Raw genomic sequence first — 19,471 nt, forward strand, 5'->3', positions numbered from 1 at the left:
GAGTCTGTTACTATGGTAACTGACCGAGAGCTTAAGTTACCCCTCTCTCTGAAACAGGCTAGAGTTATCCCTCTTTCTCTGGTTTGAGTTACGTCCCTTTTTGAAACGGAAAACTCAGAGTTTCCCTCATTTCAGGGTTAACAAACTCTGAGTTTTCACTAAACCTGCTTTGTGAAACGGACCCCAGGTGTTTTCACTTATCTGACTGATCAGACCTCTGCTCAGGTGTGTAGGCAGAGCTGTGATGTTAACTATGTGATTCCACCAAAACTGGATGATGTGTCTGTCCAGTGAAAACAATGAATGTCCATATATTAGGTTTTCATTTAACTGAAAGATCAAATTCTTCTTTATGGGTTGAGAACATTTTTTTAAGTGTTTCTTGAGTGTGTAACATCTGTCATTTGTCCTTCTCAAAGAACAGATAAGCTTCCATTTTAACAAACATAACAATCTAAAAGGTTAGGCAAAAAAACAAACAAAAAAGCAACCTTAAAGGGGACACAGCATGCTTTTTTTTTCATTTTCAGTCATATGTATACTGTTATAAGGTTGGATGTTAAACATTGTCAAGACAAAAGCGAGGGCTTCATCCTGCTCTGAACGCTCTGTTTGCAAAGTTGCCTCTACATCCTCCACCAACTGACATCAGATTGTTCTTACATGCCGACAAACGATAGTCGTTGTTGCTAAGGTTGTTCCATGGGTTGTTCACGATCGGATTTTGGCCTCAAACATGTTTGAGAAGGAGGAAAAGAAGTGAAATCCTACTACTACTGTTTGTTTACGTAACCTCCGGACCCAGAGGAAGCTTCCAAGAGTGGACCAATCAGAACAGAGTGAGCTCACTGGGAGGCGGGCCTTAAAGGGACAGGAGCTAAAACGGCCTGTTTCAGACAGAGGCTGAACTGAGGGGCTGCATAAAGAGCCAGTATAAGATAAATAAAGAGTTTTTATTATACATGTTTGTTATTGGACAGCAAATAAAGGTGGAAGTTTTCTCCCTGATGTTGAGCAAAAGCAACAGAGGAGAGATGGAGATGTAAATAAAAGGTCTTAACAGGCAAAATAAGTGAAAACACTTCAGCGCTGAGTTCAGCTTCTTGCCATCTTGGCGTTTGATCAAATCAGTCAGATAAAAATATCACAGCTAAAATATACACACACAAAAAAAATTACTCAAACTAATAATGCCACGATATTTTGATAGCAAATATTTCTTATTGACCTCAAATGATTTAAGTTTTCTTGAGAAAATGAAAAAAAATCAGCTCTGTGCTCTTTTAAACAAAACATTTACATTCTGCATTTACATTCTGTTTGCGTTCATTTGAATAAAAGCTGCATTATTAACATTTCCTTATTGAGTTTCCATGTTTTATGGATCTCCATATCGGTGGTCTGGAAAGGTTGTGGGATATTTCATTATTAATTTATCTGTTTTCATATGACCAATATCGTCGGATAATAAAAGCTGATTGTAATGGAAGCAGAATTTATTGTAATTTGTGTTGAACCTGCAGAGCAGCCGTCGTACCTCTATCTCAGTCGTGTTTTAGTCGAATCCGTCGATCCTATTCATCAACTCCCTCAAATAAGCACGCAGAAGAACAATCCTCTGAAAGTAATGAGAGTAATTTACAATTGACCTTTTCCCCGGACGGCTGCAAATCGTTGAAAATTGTTCAATTCTTCATGATATAAGCTGATGTGTCAGAACACAGAAATATGCAGCAGCAGCAAATATCTGTCTTAATGAAAGGGGTTTCTAAAGGCAATTGGTAATTTTACATATGTAAATTACACATTACATTCATACATTGTAACCAGAGTTATAAGACATGTTCCTGCAGCAGAGCAGATCTGTTTTATTCAGCAGTGACATTTACATTAATACTGAATGCTGGTGCTCAGATTGACGTCAGTCTTTTTCTATAAAATAATAAGCTGCTGTTCTGACCCTCTCAGGCTCCAGTAGATCAGCGCTGTGCAGTCAGTCAGTGGCATCCGTAGAAAGAGAGGAGACAGAACATACACTCACACAGTCGTGGAACAACATTTCACATGACAACTTAACACATTTGTTGCAGAAATGAAGCATGAAATGAAACTCTCTGCATATCAGGTTCAGGAGCAACAGTTAAAATCCCAATGAAGCTGCTTCCACCATCCAACATGTACAGACACGAGCAACACGCAGCCTGAGGACACATCAATATCTGATCAACCCCTGATGGCATAGAAACATAGAAATCCAATGATTTTACCAACACACACACACACTCACACACACACAGTCCTATACTAGATATGTGGAACCCTGAGGTGATAGAAGTGAGTGGACACTAAGTCTGACGCCATTAATATAGCAGTTATCAATATGATCCCTGGGGCAAATACTGGATCTGCGTGTGTGTGTGTGGGAGTGTGTGTGTGTGTGTGAGAGAGAGAGAGAGAGAGAGAGAAAGATGAGGTCAGGATCACACCAGTCAAGCCTCTAACGATCCAGTGGGGTAATTAAGACTCTAACAGCTAACTGCCTTACAGGAACACACACACACACACACAGGCAGGAACTCACACTGTTAACACTGTAGTACACTGAGATGTGACTCTGGTCTGAAACAAAAATCAGATGAAATGAAATGTTAAGTAATAATGCACAGCAAGGTGTTCTGTTATAAGAAAATAACATGAAGACAAACACATTTGTACTAAATGCATTTACTCAAGTACTTTGCTTATTATAGGAATAATTCAGAACTTTGGAATGTAAAAGAGTGTATTTCCCATGTTTACCTTTTACATTTTTAGTTTTACTCAGTTAAAAAGAGAGATCATAGAGCATGTATAGTACTACACACATGAAAAATGATGAAAAAAACCCAATACATGGCTATAAAATATATATAACTCTGATTGCAGAGTTCAGGCGCTGTCAATCACAAAGTAAAGTGGGTAAGTACATTTACTCAAGTTCTTAAGTAAAGTCTTGAAGTACCTGTGCTTGTACTTGAGTATTTCCATTTTATGCTATTTTACTTCTACTCCTCTACATTTCAGGGGGAAATATTATACTCTCTAGTCTACTACATAACTGTACTATCTGGTTTGTCAGCTATCTGGTTTTTTTACTTAAAATTTTAAATTTAAGATTAAAATTTGACATTAAAAAAACATATGATAAGATTAGTGAATACAATTAAACCAGTGGTTTCCACCTTCTTTGGCTGCAGTGTCTAGTTGGGGCCTCGTTCTGTTTCAGATTTATTCAGAATTGTTTGAGTCCCAAACAGGTAACATTTTCCAATATTTCACAAAATAACTAATATGAGAGAAAAGTCCATTTTTTTTCTTCATTCCTCTCCCATTAATCATCTCACAACCCTGAAAAAGTGTCTTTTTGGATGTCAGGTTGGAAACCACTGGACCTAGCCTCCACCTCAACCAGCTGCAACAGTAAAACGCTGCTCACATATTTTTGCATCAGTATTAACCCTCTAATAATTTCATATGTAGTGATACATCAGTCAAAGGTGACCTTTTTTCTGTGGAGCAAATACTTTTACTTTAATACATTTTGCTGATAATACTTTTGTACTATTAAGTAGGATTTTGAATGCAGGACATTCACTTGTAAGAGTATTTTTACATTGATGTATTGGTACTTTTACAGCTATAATCGTTTTGAATAATACCAGTGTCTGAGCTGTCAGTGTGTAATGTGTTGGTCGTGGCTCGTAGTGACGAACCTACAGAGAATTATCAGCGACTCTGCAGCTTCCCCTCGGCTTTACGGATATAATTTATAGCGAGTTTCAGCTCATTGTTTAGCTGTCCGGCTGCAACTTTACTGTTTTGGTTCACTCAGCAGTCTCATAGTGTCGTTTCTGCAGGCAGCTGTTTTCAGAGAAAAAGCTCTAAAAAGCCACTGTACACTACCTGCTCAGCACCAAATGACATAGTGGAGCATTTAGCAGCTAAAGAGCCAGATATTTTCCTCAAGAGATGGTAGAGAGCAAAAACAGAGCTAAAAGAGAGTGAATATTGGACTTATATTCACCTGGTGGACAGAAACACAACTCCAAATAAATGATAATGTTGCTCCGTAACTGCTGGATGTGGAAATAAGCAACTGTTTGCTAACAAACTTAAAAGATGATGATATGTCAATGCTGTGTTCACTACTTGTCTCCACTGAAAACTAGTGGCCAAAAAATCTGTTAATGCAGATTTAAGCAAAGGATCTGAACTCTTCCATCTTCAAGCAGCAGTATGAAATTGAACAAAGTTGTGAGAGAAATTTTCAAACCTCTCTGTTTGAGTGTGGACCAGCACTGACGGAGTGAAGATATCCAAAGAAAATACCAAAGAGGAAGTGGTCCATCCAAGCTTCCATAAAAAAGACGTACAAGCAGGTTTGGACAGACAAAAGGAAGGAGGGAGGAGTGGAGAAAAAGGTTGAGGGGTGGTGGTGTTGGGGGGGGGGGGGGGGGGGGGGGGGGGGGGTACCTTGAGTAATGTGATGTGGCGTCATCCCCTGAGTCTCTGGGGTCGAGGAGTGAGAGATTAGCTGTCGAGTCAAACACACGGACCCTCCCCTCTAGCCCTCCACCACCACCAGCCGAACCTTCCTCCATCCTGACTCCATCTGTCAGACGCCACAGAAACGTCCACCACACCAACCTAACAGCAGGACACTCACACACACACCTGCATCTAAACAAACACACAAACATGTACTACTGTACTTGTGAGGACATTTTAACCTTTACCATAACTCTAAAATTAAATCTTGACTCCCTCCAAAAAATGGTAAACAAGCAACGACCTGGATACCGCCTGAGAGAGGGCTTCAGATTGCAATATCATTACAAAAAATGCATACATTAAAAAATGTTTTGACATTGTTTTGACATTGTAAATCTCAAGAGTGTGAGAACAGGAATCATTTTATATATATATATATATATATATATTTACATTTTAGTAATGTTATTTTCAGGATTGTGCAATGTTTGGTAAGGCGTTGAAGTTGTGGGGACCTGATTTTTGGGGTTATGGGGATTTTTGGGATTATGTGGAGGTAAGTTACCACAATGTGATAAATACTGAGTGTACACACACACACACACACACACACACACACACACACACACACTATCTGTAGAAGCAACAACAATCCCTGCACCAACTTCCTTTAAATTTCTATCACCAATCAGAGGCTAAAAACATGTTTCTGATAAGTTGGCAGGTGCCCATTAAAATCATACACTCACCCTGCACTTTATGGGTGGTGGTGGGGTACTGGAGTGCATTAGCTTGAAAAGTGTTCCTAATATTTTGCCCCCCTCATGTATATTAATGGGTTAAACACTCCAGTACACCTCCTCCACCCACTATGACCTCAATAATAAACAAAAAGTAGAATTATCACCTATGTGACAATGTCAGCAAAAACTGAAAATGTATAAGCTTCGTGAAAGTAGTGTTTATTGCTGAGCTGTTGTATCGGATTGCATTAGATTGCACAGGTGTTCCTATTAAAGTGCTTGGTGAGTGTATATCAGGGGCTCCTGTCAACAGTTTAATCAGAGGTCTTCATCAGTCCTCAGCCAATATTAGACTGTAAGTAACTCGAGTATATCAACAATAATAAAATAAAATAATGGACGAGGTGATAAGGTAAGATACTTTACTGTCCCTGTGGGGAACCATATCTCGGATTCACAGCCCTGCTGATCCACTGTAATTACAAACTACTATAAAACTACAGAAAAATCAATAGAGCAGCCAACTATTGAATCAATAACAATATCATTCATACAACACCTCAAAACATGCTCTTTTTCACTAATTCACATGGGGGGGATGTGGTCCCAGTCTCTTAAAACCCAAGGTTTGCATTTATTTATTGAGTTATTTGTCAAACTAATCTTACATTGCATCTAATGTGCCATAGTTGCAAAAATGGAGCCAGTGGATTTTTTTGCATAATATAAAATTGTAGTTTTCGTAGAATATCACCTTGGTACATCAGACACATGTTGGGTATAATGATCACTGGGTTCTTGATTTACAGTCTTTCTCTTCATGCTCATTGCCATTGTTGCGGGTTGCAGCCAGCAACCGTAGAAGGCAGGATGCAGGCAATTAGAACAAAAAAGGAGCAAGCAAAAATCAATTTGGAAGTCAGGCAGAGTCAAGCAAACGAAGCAGGTAACAATAAACTGGCTGAACCGCTACATGAGACACACAAAGACAATCTGGCAGAGTGCAAGGGTGGGAGGACTGGTACTGGGGAGCTAATGAGTGATCACAGGGAATCAGGTGGTAGGGAAATGGCGGGAAGGACTGCGGGCAGCTGGTGGATGGATGAGGAAATTAGTTAGTACTGAGGAACATATTAATGGACAGAATCACATAAACACATGCATAAGCAGGATCATACTAAGGACCTGTTTATCAAGGCCCAACCAATCACAACATATCTTCCTGTAAATGTAGCAGTAATTTTCAAATTTGCCACCGAGACAGACATTAAAAAAGATGATTTATTAACTTTTGAGACAATAGGTTCTGATGGATTTGTGGATATTTTGTGGTATTGCTACTTTTTGACTGGATCTTTACTGTGCCAGATATTTTTTAGAGGAGCATCTAGTGGCCACAAGTGGTACAAAACCTGATGTCGCTCCAATCAAACACACACAGACACACACGCTCACTCTAAATTAAAACAGTCGTGGCCCCTCCAACCCCTCAAGCCAAGGTCAAGGCTCAATCATTTTCACCTCAACAGACTAATTTCCTTTTTTCCCCTCAGAGGAGACTTTCATTTCTCTTCCATCTCTTGCTTTATTTCTCCCCACCTCTCTCCCCTTTTTTCTATTACCTCCTGTTCCTGAAGCCCTGCCTCTGCTATGACACACATGTTGAAAACAGACAGTCTCATCATCAATATCGCAGTGTTTTCTATCTTTTTGTACCTCAGGCATGAATCTGAATGATCAGTATGTTTCCTGTCTGATGAGCTGTTGTCGATTTGCGGTAGTTTTGATTTCATCAGGAGTGTATTCACCTGCACACACGAACACACACATAACAAGCTCACACACCCGGAGGACGGCAGCTTTCAGCGTTTCGGGCTGTCAGTCAGAAGCCAATAATGATAAGAGCGCTTTGAGAATATGATGCGATGAAATTGCTGAGCTAATAGTCTGTGGCCCGGCTATTATTGGGTCTTCTTCTGCATATCTGCTGCTCAGTGCAATATCTGCTGATGGATATAAAAGGCTGAGATTGGATCACAAGGTAATGTCATCTTTTCTATAGAAGGGTTGAAGAGGATTGTTTTATTAACGTCCTTTGTTCCTTTGATGCCTGTGTTACTCACCAGGATCCCCGCTGCAGAACCATCTATCTACTGTTTTTATACTATCATTTTAAAATGTGCCTCTTAGAGATGTCGAGTTAATCCTGAGCATCTGGACATATTTCAAAGGATCAGTATTGGTCCTAAAATGAAACCAGTCAAACGTCAATCTTTTCTTTACCCTGTTTTGTCAGCCTGCCAGCGTTGCAGCAGCGTTTATAAAAGCCAACAGCGTGAGGTCATATATGCAACCGAAAATTAGTATTTGTGTGTGATTGTGAAAAATTATTCATGCACACTGGGGCGAGTCACGCTGAATTCTGATGCCGCTAATTAACATTAATTCCGTGAGTAAGTAGGGAAGATATTCCACTCTAACGACACTGTACAATCACAAGTGGACCACAGAGTGTTCCAGATGCTGTGATCCAGAGTATCTCATGGGCAAACGCGAAAATAATATGCATATTGTTGCCATAAATGGTTACAACCTTGATGTGAGTGTCTTGTCTGAAATAACTGTGTTGGCAGCAGAATATCTCAACAATTGTTGAAGTTTGATGGAAAGTTTGGTCATGAATAATTAGTCTTTGGTGCAGATCCAGTAATTTATTCCTTAACAGTATGACATTGAGCAGTTTTTGAAAACTATCACTACTTGAACTACACTGAACTGCACTTGAAATATAAAAGATCTGGGACAACTAAATATTTTCACACTGTGAAAAATATAACTTTACTGCTCCGGTATCGCAGTTTCACACACTCACACACACACACACACACACACACACACACACATATATACAGACACACACTCACATATACAGACACACACACACATATACAGACACAATGGGAACATCCATACAGACACTCATGTGGTCTGACCCACTCAAATGTGTTCACAGCTATAACGTGGTTCAAAAACCGCCTGTTTGTTTGAGAGAAGAAGATGTAGTGTTGAAATAAAACATCACCACAGGACATCACTGCATTAAAACACCACATATATATATATATATATATATATATATATATATATATATACACATATATATACATACAGTATGTATATAAATATATATATATATATTTATAGGAGCAGCCAGAGTGAGACACATACAGAGGGAATGGGCTCTCACAGAGAGTGCAATCCATTCTGCAGCTGTGGCCTGAGGCAGGGCCGTTAAGGAGACAAATGGAGGGAAATAGAGTCTGAACAGCCACTGCTCTGCCTTCATCCTTACACTCACACTCTTAATCACACACACACACACACAGACACCTACACACATACTGTTGCCTTTCACACATTAGCAGGCCCCAGTGGTCCCATGCCTCACCTCTGCTCCGTCCACACCGCCCAGCAGCCTCTGCTCGTCCTGCGAAGCCATCACACTCCGGTTCACGTGAACTGCCACAAATTAACCAGTCAACTCTTAACCTTTCCAGTGCAGGGAATACATCTTCCTTTCTCTGCTCCCCGTTCCTCCTGCAGGGCCCCTTTACACTGGTTACTGGGCTTTCACAGTGACCATATCACTACGGCAGAATGACGTAAAATATGAAGTCCTGTTTGAGGTCCAACACCAACACACTGCACAGCAGGTTGAGGCAAGAACTCTGATAGGTTTGTCACAATATGTTGATGAGGTAAACAGGAAATTAGCAGAATGCTACAAGCTACACAATACAATACTATCACAAACCTTTGGTCAACTTTATGCCTTTACCTGAAATGCTACTGCATCTTAACATGTAAAAATCTGCCATGTTAAGACATGTTAATATGTAAACGTGCTCAGCTCTGGTGTTCAATGCTAAACTGCATCCGAACAGGCTCTGGCTCCTCTTCCTCTACTGACATCCAGTGTGACTGCGGCTTCAGCTGAAAGCTCGGTCAACCATGCCATGTGGAAATCTGAAGTTTTCACACCACAGTTCATGTGGAGACCACTAAAGGTAGGACTGTAAAAACTGTTACTTTGATTTAACTAAAAAAATTGAGGCAATATTTTCCAATAGTGTGTATTTTTAGTTTTGGGCCAAACGCTTAATATTAACACAGTTCACATCTTAACAAACAAAATGAAATAGAAAAACAAATATCACATTACAATTCTAGCATTAATTTATATTTAGAAAGCAAATATGTGAATTAAATCTTGTTAGTATAAAGTCTTTTGTTGGACTGTGAGACTTGACATGCAGGCTATTACATGAATTGAATGTGGTGCAGCCGCTCTGCAGGTGAATATTATAAGATTTTTAATTGTAGGTAAGGTGTATTGATGAATACATACATTAGTAATAACGTTGAGTATATTTTAAAAAACTCAACATTACATATATATATATATATATATATATATATATATATATATATATATATATATATACATACATACAGTTCATTGTTGGTTCAGTGTTTGTTGACAATAAGAATAATATAGAAAGCCTTATGCTTTAAATACTTCACCATTAGAAATGGCAAAGCTTGGGTTTTTTTTAGTGTAATTCACTCATTGGATGCATTTTTGAACAAAACAAGGACCCCCATCTTTTACAGTGTAGTCTCCATAAAGGAATCACCTCATGGCTAGTATGGAGAGGAGAGATGATTACAGCTATCAATAACTCTTAAATATATAAATGGCACGTAAGTGAGTATTTTCATATTTTTTTCCATCTGTCTGTCTGTGAATAAATGTACCGATGCTATGAACTTGTTATTTTCCCACACAGCCTGGTCTCTCTACTATTAATTCAAACCTTTATCTTCATCTTGCCATCCCCCCATCTTTTCATTGTCTTTCACACATTGTTTCAGAGCAGTTTAGGAGAGAAGGGAAACAGATACAGAGAGGGTTTGGTTTGGGGGGCTGGCAGAAATGTTTCTATAATTCTTCTTCATGCGTTAGGGATCCCTTCCAGGCATTTGTATGACAGAGTGGGGCTTTGGAAGCAAATTAGGCTCTTTTTAGGCTTCATCGGGCACAAGCCTGTGTACTCCAAGGTCACATCTAATTTGATATGGAAGTGGTTTTAAATATTCATCCATGACCCCAGGTGCTCCCCTATGTACAGGCAGTGAGCGAGCAGAGCAGCGCCGGGTACCAACAGCCCCCTTGTTAGCTGCTGTCACTGAAAACACAGTGTTCCCAACACTTGCTCCGGGCAGTCAGACGGGGATGTGGAGGAATAAACGCAACGTTCAACTTGAATTGCATGGGGGGAAAATCCCCGTCGCATCTGAACAGGTGACATTTCTCAACCCACTGAACATCCCCCCCCCTCCCCCCACCCACCCACCAAAGTAGTCATTTGCATGTAAATTTGGAGAGTTGCTTCACAGCCAATTAAAAACTTGCCCAAGGAGTGTGTTCTTTTATTAATAGTTTAACTGTAGGCAGGAGGGTTTTACAAGTTCTGGCGGGCACTTGGCACATGACTGAACACTACAAAGGGTTTAAAACAGCCAACAGTGATCTTAAAACTGAAAATATCTCTATAAATATAAATCCTGCTGCATTATTCAAAATGATATGTCATTAGTTTGAGCTCTCTCTGATTGGAACATTTAGGCCTACTCCTGCAGTTTTTTTCCGAACAAACGTTTTACATTTTTAGAATACAGGCCTGAATTTCTTATAATTTAATAATTTGATTTGGTTTTGAATGTGATGTTCATGCTTTCAGATCATCAAGTCAATTCTAGTTTATGTACTTTGTAACAACTAGAGGCCCATAAAATCAACAGTTCCCAGTCAGACCAGGGTCTCTACCATAGACTGTATAAAAATATGGACGTAGTTACCGTGAGCTGCTCCGACCGTCGCCATCTTGGCAGTGTGTGATGCTGCCTAACTCCCAGCCAATCAAAAATGGACAAAGAGGCGGGCCGAATGGCTGAAACAAGCCACCTAGCGGCTGGCGGACCTGTCACTCAAAGCAGCCATGTCCTTCATTATGCATAACTTTACGGCTTAATAAAATGTAAACGATTGAGTTATAAAAAAAAGTTGTCATGAAAGGGGAAATTAGCTACAGAGACCAAAACCATTTTTTGCACCAGGCTGTAAACATGTTTATTTCTGCTGTAAAGTTGGGCATTTTAACATGGGGGTCTATGGAGAATGACTCGCTTTTGGAGCCTCAAGTGGCCATTCGAGGAACTGCAGTTTTTGGCACTTCCACATCATTTTAAAGCCCCGGAGGTTACCACTTGGTCTCTACTGATGTTTTTCTATTACCAGAACTTACTGAGCATTAACTGAACTTGTGATGTAGCCGTTGTCCCAGGTTGTGGTTTTGTTTCCACTGTCCTCTGCCTTTGGAGACAAGTTTAGGAAGCTGAAGTTTCAGCACCCTTCAGGAGGCAGCTAGCGTTAGGGTCGGCTCCACTCTCTCGTCCAAATATGGTCACTTCTGGCTCGGAAAATCCAAAATGGCGACAGTTAAAATGCCAAACTTGAGGTTTCAAAACGGGAGTCCATCAACCAGTAGGTGATGTCACAGTGGCTACATCCATTATTTTTTTACAGTCTATGTTCCCTAGAGATGGGACAGTGATATCAGGGACACACCAGCTCAGTTACAAATGAACACATGCATCAACACACACACACACACACACTCACACAGCTCTCAATGTAGCTGTGTGGCAGCCCCCCAAGGGGAGTTTTGACAGATCTCTTTGATATGTGTTGGTGAGATCACACAAATATTTAACAGCAACAGCTAAATCACCAGCTACTACCGCTGCTTTATATTAAATGTATTATTCAAAATGAGAAGCATAAATATGCACACACACATACATACATACATACATATACATACATGTGTGCATACATTTAAATGTGCATTTCAGAGACTTTGATGCATATTTTCATCATGTGCCGCGTTATCGTCTTTTGCGTCAAACAGCAGATCTGAAGTTGATTTGTTGGATTCATAACGCTTTCAGACACACACGCAAACACACAAAAACACATGAGGCCTGTTCTAGTTTTCACAGAGATGTGCAACTTCCATGTCAGCTATAATCATCACACACATTTAACACCGAGCGGGTCCAAATACAATCATCATGTAAGAGACGACCCCCCCCCGCTACAGCTAGAGTCATTCACCCATCAATAACAGAATGCTAATACCATAATGTGCTGCTAAGAGCTTTTATACAAAGGAAACATGAAAACGTGGACTGACTAATATAATTTGTATCTTCAGATAAGCAGGAGACTTAAAGGGACAGCTCACCCCAAAATCAATAATACATATTTTTCCTCTTACCTGTAGTGCTACTTAACCATCGAGACCGTTTTGGTGTGAGTTGCTGAGTTTTGGAGATATAAGCTGTAGAGATGTCTGTCTTCTCCCATGAATACGATGGAACTGGATGGCACTCAACAGCAATGTCTCTTTCCAGAAATCATCACCCAGTTACTCCAAGATAATCCACAGACCTCGTCGTGGGCAGTTTCATTAAGGAACTATTTTCTTTCTACCCAACTACACCCGCCGACCACGAGTAGACGAACGCTTCCTTCTGCGCGGCGGTGAGACGGTTGGTGGATGGTTGGTAACTGCTGCTAACAAGTTCAACGTATCAAAGCTGATGATGTGTCAGTGTTGTGTTCACTACTCATTTCCACTGAAAACTAACGGACAAAAAATCAGATATTGTAGGTTTAAGCTCACCATAGATACATATATATATAAAAAATACATAAATAAAGAAAGAAATCCAAAATGGGTCCAAAATGTTCATATAAACTGACATTATTATTTCTTTCCAAGTTTTTCACGAGGAGAAAAACTGGGACACGTTTCGTCCTTGGATGTATTATGAAAACTGCATATATCATATGTTTAGATGGAGCTCCATTATTTCCAATGAAAGCTCAAGTTTTTTCCTCTTCACAGTCTGCTCCAGTCCTCCTCTGCATTGTGCGACGCGCTCCACAAGTGTATTTGAGTTTCTCTCCCTGTCAAAGCCTCCTCAACCTCTAGACTTTACATGGAGATGACAACACATATGCAGAATTAGGCTTTTATAAGTTTAAGGAAAGCTTTGTAGAAATGTAATTGTTTGAAAATAACAATACATGGTAAAAAGTGTAATATTTGATCTTAGTTGCAGCTCAAAGTGTCCTGTCAACAGTTCTGCAGGCATCATGTCTGTGGGATTTTATGGTTGCAGTTCCACTGTTGACCACTGGGACCAACTGACCTCTTGACCTCTTTTAATTCATCCATAGTTTCATCATATCAGCAGGACAAGTTGAGACCAGTAACTTCAACACATACATACAGTGCAGAACACAACGATCCTGCTTTAACAAGAACAAACAGTGAAGTTTAAGTTTCAGCTTCCGTTATTTGGCTTTTCAGTAGTTTCAGCGATGTGCGATGTGATTTATTTACCAGTGACGGGTGACCACATGAATGCGAACAGCTGGTAAATATAACAGCTGTGTGATATTTTATAATTGGTCTAATTCAGTCTACAAACGGGTGGAGGACTGGCAAATTCCTCTCAGTCACAGAGATGCAGAGCTGTTTCATAACACTGCAGCTCTCTTTTTTCACACAAAACTCAACTCTGCGGTTACGTCTGCACACACACACACACATACACACATACAGGGGCTCAGTGTACTACAATAGCACAAAGCAAAGCACAATAGCAGAAGACACTGAAAATGTCCTTTATGTATTAAGTTCATATTTTCCATCACAGTGAAAATATACAGAAGCTGAACATTCATCTCTCCATTCTTTATATTAGCCTCCTCCACTTATAGAACACATACCGCGATGTACCGTACATTCAGTCAATAAAGTACCATATTCATGTATTTTCTTTTATATTTTAATTCTCTCTTCATTCCCAAGGTAAACTCTGCTCTTCAGTCATTCGAAGCTATCTCTCTCTTTTTTTTTTTCTTCTCACATATATCCCCGCAGATTTCTTTCATGTAGCTCAAACAGCACATGAATACTTCTCCGAGAAGAAGTGGGAATCTTTTCAGGCGGGATGCGTACGCTTATTACCGACCACCAAGGTGAATCTCTCTGACAGCCTGCGCACAAAAGAAGAGAGAGAAAGTGATGAAGGAAGGAAAAGGACAGAAGCTTATTTATTTTTTATAGTTTCTCCCCCACACACACACATGCAGGGACAAGGTTTGTCTGACAATCCTTGCAAACTGACATTAAAGTTTGTCTCGACTCTCGAGTGATTGTTTTTCAGCAAAGAGATGTGATTTATTTTATTTATTCTTTATTTAGCCAAAAAGTTCCCATTGAGATGAAGGATCTCTTTCTCCAGGGGAGTCCTGGTCAGGACAGCATTGATGTGCTGTGAATGAAGAGGAAAGGAAGACTTGGAACGCCTCTGCTTTTCTTTTGTTCTCTCTGTTTGCATGCTATAGGCTCTATACTGTACTTTTTTTTTGAGCCTCTTATCCTTTGTGCTCTGCAGTAGAATGTCCTACAGTGCCCCCTAGAGGTGCTTTGGAGAATCACACCATCATTCAGGGCACCAGTTTCTTTGTTCCAGCTGTTGAATTGAGCATTGGATAATAAATTCAAATAGTTTCTAACACAACAAGGACAACAAAAGCGACGGAGAGAAAAGACCTGAGGGAACGAAGGGATTCATATCATTTATCCTCCTACAGGTACTGGCATAATCCCAGATGTCTTTGTATGAAACACAAACACACAAACATGTGAACAAAGACATACACGTCCACACAAAACCTCCATCTGTCACCTATTCAAAGTTTTTCTCTCTGCACATCTCAGGTTTTAATATGTGACAAAAAAAGAACATACACACACTTCTCCCCCGATGCCCCTCCGGATCCCCGAACTAAACTCCACAGAAGATTATAAAAAAAACAAAACACAACCCCAACAATCAGATTGCAATGTGAAATCATTAGACGTGTTTGGTTAAGAGTCGATGCAGTGGGAGTTGGCAATTTTACAGTCAGTAAGCATGCAAATAGGCAGGTTGTGTTTCTGTGATGGGACAGAGAGGCAGGAGGGGGGTCTCTGTTGGTATGTATTAACACTGACAAACACACAGATGTCTGCATGAACACACACACACACACACACACACACACACACACACACACACACAGTAGTGTAACTGGTACATCCTCTTGATAACTCAACCATCCAGAACCAAATCAGCACACACACACACACACAAACCCTGGGGCTTCTCACATCTCACAATCACATTCAAATTGTTTATTCTTGCAATCTCTCCATGTTAATGACTCTGCTGTGCAACATACTGATTATTTCACCGACACTCAGATGGTTCGTGTGTGTGTGTGTGTGTGTGTGTCTTTGTGTGTTCGTGAGGACCAATTTGAGTTTCAAACCTTGAGAATGACGACATTTATGAAAAGTGAGTGAGCAGTTTTTTGGAAAGAGGATATTTTCTTGACGATGATATTTATGGGAAAGTGAGGACACTTTTAGTTAATGAGGATGTTTTTCAAGTCAGACTGAAGACATTTTGTGCATATTGAGGACAGTGGGGGCATTTTTGGGAAAGTATTAACGTTTTTGAAAAGTGATTGTCTTTTAATGTGGACATTTTTGGACATTAAGGACATTTTGTTAAGTGAGGAATTTTTATAAAGTGCAGAAATGTAAGAACAGTTTTATCAAATTAGGACTTTTATTGAAAGTGAGGAAATTTTAATAAAGGGAGGACAACTGTCTTGGAAAGTGTGGACATTTATGGAGATTGAGGACAGTTTTGGAAGTTTTATTTTTATATAAACGATACATACTTTGGACACTAAGGATATTTTGTAAAGTGTGGACAAGTGAGAACAGTTTTATGAAGTGAAGACCTTTTGGAAACAAAGATATTTTTGAAAACTGTGGAGATTTTTGAACAAAGAGGACATTTTTTGTAAAATTACAGCATTACTGAAAGTGAGCTTCCACCTCCTCAGAAAGTGGAGACATTTTTATAAAAGTAAGAACGTTTATAGAAACTATGGATGTTTTTGGGAAAAAAGAATTTTTGAAAATTGAGATCATTTTTGGACAGTGAGGTCGTTTTTTGACAGGAGCCTCCTCTGACTGCTTAAAACTGAAATATTAAATCAGCAAAGATATTAAATCCTGTAAGAAAATACCATCGTTACAGACATATGAAGTGAACCACACAACACAACACAACACAAAAACATCAGTAGGATTCTGAGTAAGGTTTCCCCAGAAGTTCCAGTTTCACTTTGGCTTTTATAACAGTATTTCAAAGCTTCCTATAATGCTGAGCTACAACTGTTGTATGTTAGCATTAATAAAGTTTGGAGAAGGTGTTTTTCATTCAGTGCTTGCAATAGTTTTACATTCATGAACACAAACTAACCCACGTGGTAAAAATCATGGGGCTCCACGAGTATTTTTTGTAGGGAAAGGAAGTAGATTTTTAGCAAGATTACCTTTGTATGGAGCTGCTCCCAGACGCTCTGCAACCTAACACATATGTTCTGGACATGCACTAAATTGTCTAATTATTGGCAGTCATTTTCTAAATCTATTTCTGATATCCTAGACATACCTGTTACTCCATCTTTGCAGAACAATGTGATAGATTTTGCATCCTTGATTGCACGTAGAAAAATTCTTCTCCTTTGGAAATCTTCACAGCAACCTTCCTTTAAATCCTGGCTACATGATTTATTATTCCTATTGAAACGAGAGAAAATCAAATTCAGCCTTAGAGGGCATCCTGAGAAGTTTTACTCACACTAGAAACCACCAGTGGTTGGGGGAGGGGTTGTATCTACAGAGAGTCGACCTGTAGACTTCCTCTTAAGGCTCTTTTATACATCTCACTTTGAGACTCGTCCACCAATGACTGATTTGAAGCTTTGGTGACCAGAAACAGCAAAACTCTGACACAAAGTGAGTGTTGCCAACAATCCACGACTACAAACCAACCAATCAGAATTTCATAAGAGTAGTTTTTTGAATAAACACATTTGTTCTCCTTAATACATTCACACATGCACACGAAAAACAAAACAGAATAAAGTTTGCGTGACATCGCTGCAGATGGATGACGATCTGATGACATTTCTGTGCTCATAAACTTTTCTCTACGTTGTAGCTCTATAATTCACCACACATTCATCGCACAATCTGACAGCCTCGAACTGATATTGTGCAGTCTGACATAGATTTTATTATAGGCGTCTTACATAGTGTGACATGCAATAAATATACACAATCGTTGTTGTTGCACAGTCTAAAAGGCGGCTTTAGTGTCGTCCATCTCTGGTACCTGTAAAACCCTGTATACATAGAGGCAGAGTCATATGATGTATGTATTGCATCTGTATGGTCCATTTAGTCATGTTTACATGGGAATATCTGGGAAATGAAGAAGAATGTGAAGGGAGAAACCTATAATCCATGTCAAACACACACACACACACACACACACACACATGAACACACAGAGGCAGGATCTACACTGTCAGGGAATCTCTCTCTCTCTCTCTCTCTCTCTCTCTCTCTCTCTCTCTCTCTCTCTGGAGACAAACTAGGATCCACCTGCCTTTCCAGACTCTTTCTTCCTCCCTCTGCTCTTTTCATCTCTATCCTCCTGATTCTCTCCCTTGCCGCTTTAGTGGCCTTTTCCATCCCCACTGAGGTTTCTACATTGAATCAAAATCTAATCCGGCTGTTCTGAATCCACCGGGGATATAAGCACACACCGACGGTGAGCAGTAAAACTTGGTTCTCTTCACGAGACAACGACAGGAAACTAACAGCCCTCCAGGGTCCGCATCTCCGAGGAGGGAGGGACCGCCGCCACTGCCGCCGCCACTGCTACTGCTGCCTTGTGACCTAAACAAACAAAGATAATTAGTGGGTCAACACACTGAAGTTTTTATGTGAGCATTTGTGAACAGAAGAGCATCGAAGCTGTGAATCCTTCTGTAGAGCAGTCAGCTGGGAGGAAACACAGGTGGAGGAGTTTATGTGTGTTGAGGGCAGGTAACATTTGAGATTTTATATAAATTATATTATAAATCCTCCAGGCTCATTATACACAGCTGATATTCCTCCTAGCACAATTTTTTTGTTGATTAATTGATTACTTGTTTTGTTTACAACATGTCAGAAAAGTTTGAATATTGCCATGTAAAAAACTCCATTAAAAAAGCTGCGCAATATGTAACGTGCAATAAGTGAAATAGGGTTATAATAATGTTGCAGTTAGTTTTGGATGACCTACTTTTAATTTCAGTTTAGTTTTTGTTGTCTGATAAAATTGTTTTTGTTGTTTTTACTTAATTACGTATTGGATTATTTCTCTTTCTCTTTAGTTTCACTCTGATGACTTTAATATCACAGACGTGTGTGTGTGTGTGTGTGTGAGTGTGACTCCAAGAACCGACTGCACACAAAAATCTTAATAAGTGCTTATTGTTGTGTCTCTGCAGGCTTTTGCCTCTGTTGCAGTGATTCATCCCTCTCAGCTGACTGAGCTCAACACCCATTGTTCCAACGACTTATTTAATATAAGCTCTTTAAAGAATGTGTATTGTTTTTTTATTTCCCATGTGGATGTCTTTATCCATAACACTCTCCCTCACACACACACACACACACACACACACAGAGTATGTATAGGATTCTGCCCAGGCCTGCATACAGCAATATATGCAAGAAATACGTCATACCACACACTACAATAACACAGAAACACTAATGGACGAGTGTGTCATGCAGCTTTTCATTTGATTCTCTCGTCTTATGTTTCACAGAATAAACATATCATGTATTGTTTGGAGGCTCTCTGGGGCTTTGTTTGGGTGTCTACATACTTTTGGCCACTTAAGGATTAAATAACGTGGCTGCAAGTTTGCACTATGTTTTGCATGTTTGTTTGTTTGTTTGTTTGAAACATGTATGCATGAAATGTGTCATAACTGATTTCAAAAAGAAACCATGAAAGGATCAATCATTAACAGGGGACTAAATCTGGTGCAGTGATTAAAGAGACAAGTTATAAAAGCTATTTAAGTGGGC

The 19,471-nt window shown here is 39.6% G+C and overlaps 1 long non-coding RNA gene across 2 annotated transcripts; it reads right to left on the reverse strand.

The window, feature by feature from the left end:
* Positions 1–311: 311 nt before the first annotated feature.
* LOC137188407 (uncharacterized) lies at positions 312–8,933 on the reverse strand. Of its 2 annotated transcripts, none has more exons than XR_010929389.1 (3): positions 8,722–8,933; positions 4,513–4,719; positions 312–1,985 (listed from the first exon to the last, which is right to left on the reverse strand). It is a non-coding gene; the product is annotated as an uncharacterized lncRNA (long non-coding RNA). The 2 variants fall into 2 exon arrangements; XR_010929390.1 differs by lacking the exon at positions 312–1,985 and adding an exon at positions 2,146–2,619.
* Between the last annotated feature and the right edge of the window lie 10,538 nt (positions 8,934–19,471).

This window comes from Thunnus thynnus, chromosome 8 (assembly GCF_963924715.1).
Source record: "Thunnus thynnus chromosome 8, fThuThy2.1, whole genome shotgun sequence".
Lineage (NCBI taxonomy): Eukaryota > Metazoa > Chordata > Actinopteri > Scombriformes > Scombridae > Thunnus > Thunnus thynnus.